The sequence below is a fragment of the Equus asinus genome, unplaced genomic scaffold (genome assembly GCF_041296235.1).
Source record: "Equus asinus isolate D_3611 breed Donkey unplaced genomic scaffold, EquAss-T2T_v2 contig_362, whole genome shotgun sequence".
In the NCBI taxonomy this organism is placed as follows: Eukaryota; Metazoa; Chordata; class Mammalia; order Perissodactyla; family Equidae; genus Equus; species Equus asinus.
The window spans coordinates 49469-57500 of record NW_027225030.1 but is presented as its reverse complement, the minus strand read 5'-3'; positions in this window follow the sequence as shown (position 1 = coordinate 57500).

Below are 8032 nucleotides of genomic sequence, written 5' to 3'. Positions count from 1 at the left end.
GGGCTCCCTGGAGGCTGCGGACGAGCAGCCGCGAGGCCCCCGGGGCAGCCGCCCTGCCGGGTCGACCGGCGGCCCGGCCCGGACTCGGGCCCCGGGTCCCGTGGCGCGCGGGTCGACCAGATGTCCGCGCCGAGCGCCACATGGCTGCGGGTCGCTCCGGCTTCTCGCAGTCCCGAGGGTTCCGCGGGCACGTAGCTGCGAGACCCGGGCGGCTGCCCTCCGCCCGGCTCACGGGGCGCTCGTGTCCATCAGCTGGTCGTGCGGAAATCCCGTGGTTGGCCTCCCTCCCTCCCTCCCTCCCTCCCTCCCTCCCTCCCTCGTCCAGCCGCCACGTTTTCGGGGTTCGTGCGACTGGGATGAAATAGACCTTCCAAACGTCAATCGGAGATCATCCATCATACCTCTCGAGTCCCCAAAAGCCAAGAAACACGCCAACCAAAACGCTTTTATTATGCCAACGGTTCCCGTTTTCATTCCTATCGTTTAGGGAGGTTTGGTGGCAGCAGCGGCCGAAAGCAAAAGGAAACCCGAGGAAAGCGGCTCCATCCACCAGGGCTGTGTCTCATCGGTGCCGACGCAGGAGGGACGGGCTTCGTTCGTTCGTTCGCTGCGGCCCAAATTCCCGGGCCGCCCGAGGACCGCTCGCACCGGCCCGAGGGAGGGAGCCCCGGCAGGCAGGATGCCTCCGGGGAAATGGACAAGTCGACCGCGCGACCCACAACCCGCCCGACTGGGGGCGAGAAGGAGCATGGAGGAGGACTCCGTCCCCTAGTCGGCAGACGGCCCCGGGACAGGGACGTTCGCCAAAACCTCCCCAAGGCCGCTTTCCGTGACCGAGTCGGCCTCCCCGCCTGTACTCGTCCCGGCCCGAGAAACGAGACGCGGGGTGGATCGGGACCAGGCCACGCACCAGGCCGGCCGGCGCGGCATCCTCCCTCCCCCGACCTGACCTGACCTGGACGAACGCCTCCCCATCGCCCGCCCCCGCGAGGCTGATCCGTCCGGCCTGTGAGGAGGCCGCTTGTCGGGCGCCACCTGCTGCCCGGCATCCTCTTATATAGTGTTCGAGGAGGTCGACCAGGTGGCCCGGCCTGGATTGGGGGGGGGGGCGCGGGGTGCGGTGTCCCGGGCGGCGGGGGACGGGGGGGTAGGAGTGGAGAGGGAAAGGTGGGCGTGGAGAATGCCGGGGTCGGGGGTCGGCGCGGGGCGGGGCGGGAGTTGGGGATAGGGGAGGGGCGGGAGGCCGTCTGGACATGGAGGGTCGGAAGAGCGGTGGTGACAATGATTTTCATTATCATTTAGAAAGAAGAACGTGGACTTCTTTAGAGGAGTCCTTTGAATAGCTTCTCCATTTAGTTAACATACATCCAAATGGAGGTCGGGAAACTTGGGTCCTGTTAACATATGGATGGAAGTGGAAAGAACTATCGCGATGACCGTCCTTGTGTTTCTTTTATTTTTTCTTTCTTCCTGCTCCCCAAAGCCGCCCCCCCCACCCCCGCCCCGCCCCGCCCCGCCCCGTCCCGTCCCGTCCCGTCCATAGTTGTAGGTTCCAGTGGTAGGTCTTTCGCGTTTCTGCTATGTGGGACGCCGCCTCGGCGTGGCTTGAAGGGCGATGCTGGGTCTGGGGCTGCGCCCAGGATCCGAACCGGTGAAAACCTGGGCCGTCGAAGCCGGGGGCCGGGGTGGGGGGCGCATACTTGACCGCTCGTCCACGGGCTCGGCCCCTGGCCCCTTGTTTTCTAGGGAGAGAGACAGAGAGACCCGATCCATTTTCCCTTGGCCTCTAAAGCGTGCGTGTGGTCGAAAGGCGACAGAGAGAGGGGTTCTGGTCCAGAAAGCCCCGACTGCGCTGCCGCGGGGATCGGTCGGTTCCGCCCGAACCGTCCGAGTCGGAAAGGAACGGACAGCTTTCCTCCTTTGGGCCCCTGACTTGGGGCCGACAGGGGAAGAGGAACAGGCCTCTCTCCCTCACACCCTGGTCCCTTCCTCCAGGACGCCCTCCTTCTAGTCAGCCCGCCTCTGGCTTTTCCACACGCCGACGACCGCTCGTCGGCATGGACCCACCTTCCTTGGGGGACACCACCACACGACTCTCCCACTCGTCTGCCTGCCTTTCGTTGGCGTCGCTGCCAAAGGCGAGGGGTAGGGGTGGCGGTGGCAGGGACGGCAGGGGCCCAGCGGCTCTCTGGCGGGTGAAGAAGTCTTGCTGGTTCTCCTAGGTCGGTGATCTTTCTCGATCTCCACACACATTCTTCGTTTGGGGAGCCAAGAGACGCCCTCTGAGGAATCCCTATGGCCAGGGTCGATCACTTACTCGCTCACTGCCTCGGCCTCGGCCTCGGCCTCTGTCCGTCTTGTCTCTCTCCCTCCCTCCCTCCCTCCCTCCCTCCCTCGTCGGTCTCTGTGTGTGGACGTCTAGGTGGAGGCGAGGCAGGGAGGCCACCCACCCACCCACCCACCCACCCACCTACCTCGTGGTTTACCACACGCTCTACACGGAGGTAGAATTCCCATCCCACCGAATCCATCCTTTCCACGGGACACAAGCCAGTGGCCTTCGGGAGTCTCTCTCCCCAAGGTGGCGCATCCGTCATGGCTATCTATTTCCAGAAGGTTTCCGTTTCCATCCCCTCCCCCCGAAAGAAAAAACGGCCCCACTCCCGGATCTGCCCCACCACGATCACCACCACCCCTGCTGCCGCCGCCGCCGCCGCCATCTGCTGTCGCCCTCTAGGGTTGGACCGTTCTAGCTCTCTCCTCTGTGTGGAATCGCAACGTAGGTCGCCTTGGATGTCTGGCACCTCTCACTTAGCAGAAGGTTTTGGAGGCTAAGGCTGGGCCACGCTTTGGCCCGGGTCAGTGTTCCGTTCCTCCGGACGGCTTCCTCGTTTTCCACGAGAAGGAGCCGTGAAGACGGAAAGGAAGGGCGGATGGATGGCTTTTCCCGTGCTACCGAGTCCCTCTCCCCTTTTCCCCAAAGCGTGAGGGGCGGTCGAGAGGATCGTCTCTGATGACAAAAGTCAGAGGCACCCCGGGTCAGACACCGTGCGAGGCGTTGGTGTGTTCTCGAGAGGAGAACACGTCCCCGTCAACGTTTCCTGTCGTTCTCGTTCCGAAAGGATTCACGCGCCACCCCGTCTCCCTCAAGGTCTTAGGGCTGTCGTGCTCCGCAGCCGTCACGTGTCGTGGATCCTGGGCACCACCACGCCACCCCGCCCCCCCCCCCGCCATAGCTGTCGATCGCTATGTGGCACGCCTACGTTTGCCCAAAAGAGCAGTCCGATGGACAGCGTGGTGCTTTTCCCAGCAGGCAGGCAGGTGAGAGTCACCCCTCTAGAAGGTTTCCAAGCCCCGTTCCATTCTCAGAGGCAGCTCCTTTGGCCATCAAGGAGGCAGGCGATGGGGGTGGGGGTGGGGATGGGGATGGGGCAGGGGCCTCTGTCCCTCTGTCGCGGTAGAAATGATTGGGAAAGGAGGGACGATGGGCGTAGGTCGACCATCCTGGGCGGTGGTGCTTTGGGAGCTTTTTCTAGAAGAAGGAGCGAACGGCGTTCCCTGGGAAGGGAGGAAACCAGAGGAGGTCCCCCTCAGACCGACCTGGCACGAGAAGGACACACACTCTCTCTCTCTCTCTCTCTCTCTCTCTCTCTCTCCCTTTTCTTCCTGACTTGAAATCAGGAGACAAAACTCCCCTGCCAAAGGGGCCCTCCCAAAACGGGGAGTGAGGAAGACCTCCTTCTCTTCACGGCTGAAGTTCTCCCTGCCTTTCCTGGACGGGAAGGATAGCACCTACGCCCGCTGCCGTCGGTGACTTTTAGTCCCCCTGGAGAGGAAGAAATTCTTTCCCGTGGCCGAACCCTGGCGGTTCGTTCGTGCTGCAGAGGACGTGACCCTCTCTGACACACCCAGGAACCTCCTCGCTCCGGGTCGAGGAGAGGGAGTTCTGTTCTGTGGTTTAGAATGGTGCTTAAAAAGGGATGTCGCTTACAAAGGGTCCTCGTCCCCCTTCCTAAACCTAAACGGACGGCTCGGCTCGGAGGCGTGAGATACGTTTCGCATCCTCCTCGTCGTCTTCACTCAAAGTTTTATTGGAGTTTGGAAGATTTTATTTTTTGTCTTTCCTTTTTCTCCCCAAAGCCCCCCGGTACGTAGTTGTGTGTTCTTCGCGGTGGGTCCTTCTAGCGGTGGTATGTGGGACGCCGCCTCAGCGTGGTTTGATGAGCAGTGCCGTGTCCGCGCCCGGGATCCGAACGAACCGATGAAACACTGGGCTGCCTGCAGCGGAGCGCGCGAACTTAACCACTCGGCCACGGGGCCAGCCCCTTACTGGATTTTCAAAACAACTCCGGGGGCCGGCCCGGTGGCGCGGCGGTGAAGTTCGCACGTTCTGCTCCGCCGGCCCCGGGTTCGCCGGTCCGGATCCCGGGCGCAGGACCCGGCACCGCTTGGCGAGCCACGCTGTGGCAGGCGTCCCACCTGGAAAGTAGAGGGGGATGGGCACGGATGTCAGCTCAGGGCCAGTCTTCCTCGGCCGACAGAGGAGGATTGGTGGCAGATGTTCGCTCAGGGCTCATCTTCCTCAAAAATAAAATAATAAATCGATTCGATAAAATGTCAAATAACACAACCGCGGGATCACGCTTAGAGTCACCCTTGGCCCGATGATGCCACTCCCCACCCCCCCCACCCCCCTGCCCCCCACCATTTGGAGGTGCCGTCAGTGGGATTCGTTCCTGTTTGTCCATCTTTCTTCCTCTTTTTTTTTTTTTTTTTTTAAAGACTGGCACCCGAGCTCATTGCCAATCTTTTCTTTTCTTTTTATTCCTCCTCCTTCTTCTTCTTCTCCCCAGAGCACCCCAGTACCTAGTTCTATATTCTCTTTGAGGGTCCCTCTGGTTCTGCCGTGTGGGACGCCACCTCAGCGTGGTTTGATGAGCGGTGCCGTGTCCGAGCCCAGGATCCGAACCTTCCAAGCCCCGGGCCGCTGAAGCGGAGCGTGCAAACTCAACCGCTCGGCCACGGGGTCAGCCCCTCCCTTCCTTCCTTCCTTCCTTCCTTCCTTCCTTCCTTCCTTCCTTCCTTCCTTCCTAAGGAGGAGGAGGCAGGCACTGTGTGAAGTCGCCAGTGAGTCTGTGGAAAGAGACGGAGGATTTCCCATGGGAAGCCGGGGCGGGGGACACGGACCGATGTCGTGCGAACTTGAAGGTGAAAGATCAAAAAACCCACACACGCCTAGAGCGGCGGGTTGCCCGTTAGGAGTTTGCTTGCCGGGCCCATAACGCAGGGCTCATCGATGAGCCAAACCGTCCGTGATCCTCAAGCAGTCTAGTAGGGTTAGAGAAAGGAGGGGGGCACTCTTTCTGCCCCAGATGAGGCGAGTTTCTCAGACAGCCACCCTGCCCCAACATCTTCCCTCCCTGCCTCCCGGCCCTTGGTGGACTGCGGCCTAAGGGTGGGGGAATTGAAGAAAGCCGTTCAATGGAAAAAAGCCCGAGGCCATGGGAGAGAGCTTCCTGCACTTGAATGAAGCCCTGACGCCAGGCCCATCGGAATGAATGGGCCTGACCTCCCCTCCCCCCTCCCCCCTCCCCCCTCCCAGGCTGGCGACTCGGCAGTGGAAGGCTAGGGGTTTCTTCCGAAATGGTGAACCGGCCCCCTTGTCCACAGGAAAACCACACACGGGTACAGCCTAGGCCGGATCTCAGGGTACAGCCTAGGCCGGATCTCAGGCCAAGTCGTCAGGGTGGCAAGATGATGGCGGATGAGAGGAAACTTGTTCTGGGACCGCACCGCCCCCCCCCATCGCCTCTCTGGCTGAGAAGAGGGCTGGGGAGCGGTGAGGGTCAGGGGGAGAGTGGGGGCGGGGCCGGGACAGGGACCACCGGGCAGTAGGACGGGAGTAGCCCTGAGGCCTGCCTGCCTGCTTCCTTCCCTGCCGGCGCAGGGCTGAGAGAGGCACGGGGCACGCTGGCTCCTGCCCCTTCACTCATTCGGGAAGCCTCCTGTTGTTGCTCCTGAGGTGCCGGCTGCGGTGACAGACAGAGCAAAACTCCTCTCTCTGTCTATTTCTTCAAAGGCCCGAGTCTGAGCTACGACAGATTCCCCTGTGGCTCAACCCGCAACCTCCCATCCTGCCAGACCAGACCCCTTGTCTAAAAACCTCCACTGGAGGAGCTCTTCCACCTGACTCGGAAAGGAAACACCAGCCCCGCCTCAGCCTCACACCCACCACCACCACCACCACCCGCCCCCCCCCCCGCCCCACTCTCCTCCGGACCCAGATACCTAACAGAGGGAACAAAAATCCAAAAATCCTGCTGCTCTCCTTCTACCACCTCCACTTCAGAAGAGTCAGTCTCCCCCGAACACCTCAGACTCTGTGACTTCCCGCGGCCTCCCTTTCCCCGTCCCCATTCTCTCCCCGGACGGGCCCCATCTTACACTTGAACGACAGCTCCACCGCTCGGGGCAGCTGGACACGATGTCCCAAAGTGGCCCGGACGGTAGCCTGGTCGATTCCAAAGGACCCACGCACGCAGTCGGCCATAAACGTGGTGTGGAGATCGTGGACGTTTGCGGGCCTCTGATGAAATCGCTGCTCCGGGGACCCCGGCGTCTAGGACCCGTCTTCTCCGTGTTCTTCACACCGTTGCTCCTGGGCCGGTTATTCTCTTCCCTCTCACTGACCTTAACGTTTTGTCTCTGCCATTGAATTTTGACTGTGCGAATGTGACTTGCCGCTGTAGGGCTGCGTGGATCTCTCAGGCATCCTGCTGTGCCGTGCGGGGGGGGGGGGGGGGAATCCTTGGTGGGTGGGTCGATAGACGTCCCTTTGGTTGTGCCCTGGAGGGGAGAGACAGAGGGGACGACTCAATCCACCACGAACGCTGATGTCGCTCCGATAAACCTGTAGCGGTGATTCTAGTTTATGGCCCGTGTCCTGAAAATAACTTCCCGAAGGGCCAGCCCGGCGGCACAGCGGTTAAGTTCGCACGTTCCGTTTTGTCAGCCAGGGGTTCGCAGGTTCGGATCCAGGGTGCGGACGTGGCGCCGCTTGGCGAGCCACGCTGTGGTCAGCGTCCCGCCTATCAAGGGGAGGGGGATGGGCACGGATGTTAGCTCGGGATCACTCTCCCGGGGCAAAAAGAGGAGAATTGGCAGCAGGTGTCAGCTCGGGGCTCGTCTTCCTCGAAAAATAAATTAATTAAATTAATAAAAACAACTTCCCAAACCTCTCTGATAACTTGAAGCTTTGAAGTTTTGCGAGGTGAAATCAGGTGATAAAAAAGTCCACGGACAGGGGCGGCCCCGTGGCCGAGTGGTTAAGTTCACAAGCTCCCCTTCGGCGGCCCAGGGTTTTGCCGGTTCAGATCCCGGGCACGGCACGGACACGGCACCGCTCGTCGGGCCGTGTGGAGGCGGCGTCCCACATGCCACAACTGGAAGGGCCCTCAACTAAGATAGACAACTATGTCATGGGGGGGATTGGGGGAGAAAAATCGGGAGGGGGGGAAAAAAAAACAAAAACGGAAGATTGGCAACAGGCGTTAGCTCTGTGAGGGCCGATCTTCCTCACCCAAAAACTAAAGTGAGATGAAATCAAATAAAGCGAAGGAAAAGCTAAACCTATGAAATCCCATGTTTCTAAAAGTGGCCAAGTGTTTAGACATTGGCCAAGCGACGGAATGCTCATGGGAAGGACAGTTCCTAATTGCTGGCTTCTTAGTTTTCACCAAAATTAAGGTTCGTGAGGGTTAAAAAATCTACTTAACAAATGCGATGAAAGCCACTAGGCCGGCCCGGTGGCGCGCTGGTTAAGTGTGCCTGTTCCGCTTCGCCGGCCCGGGGTTCGCCAGTTCGGATCCCGGGGGTGCACGTGGCACCGCTGGGCGAGCCACGTGGTGGTAGGCGTCCCACATATGAAATAGAGGAAGATGGGCACGGAGGTGAGCTCAGGGCCAGCCTTCCTCGGCAAAAAGAGGAGGATTGGCAGCAGTTAGCTCAGGGCTCATCGTCCTCAAAACAAAAC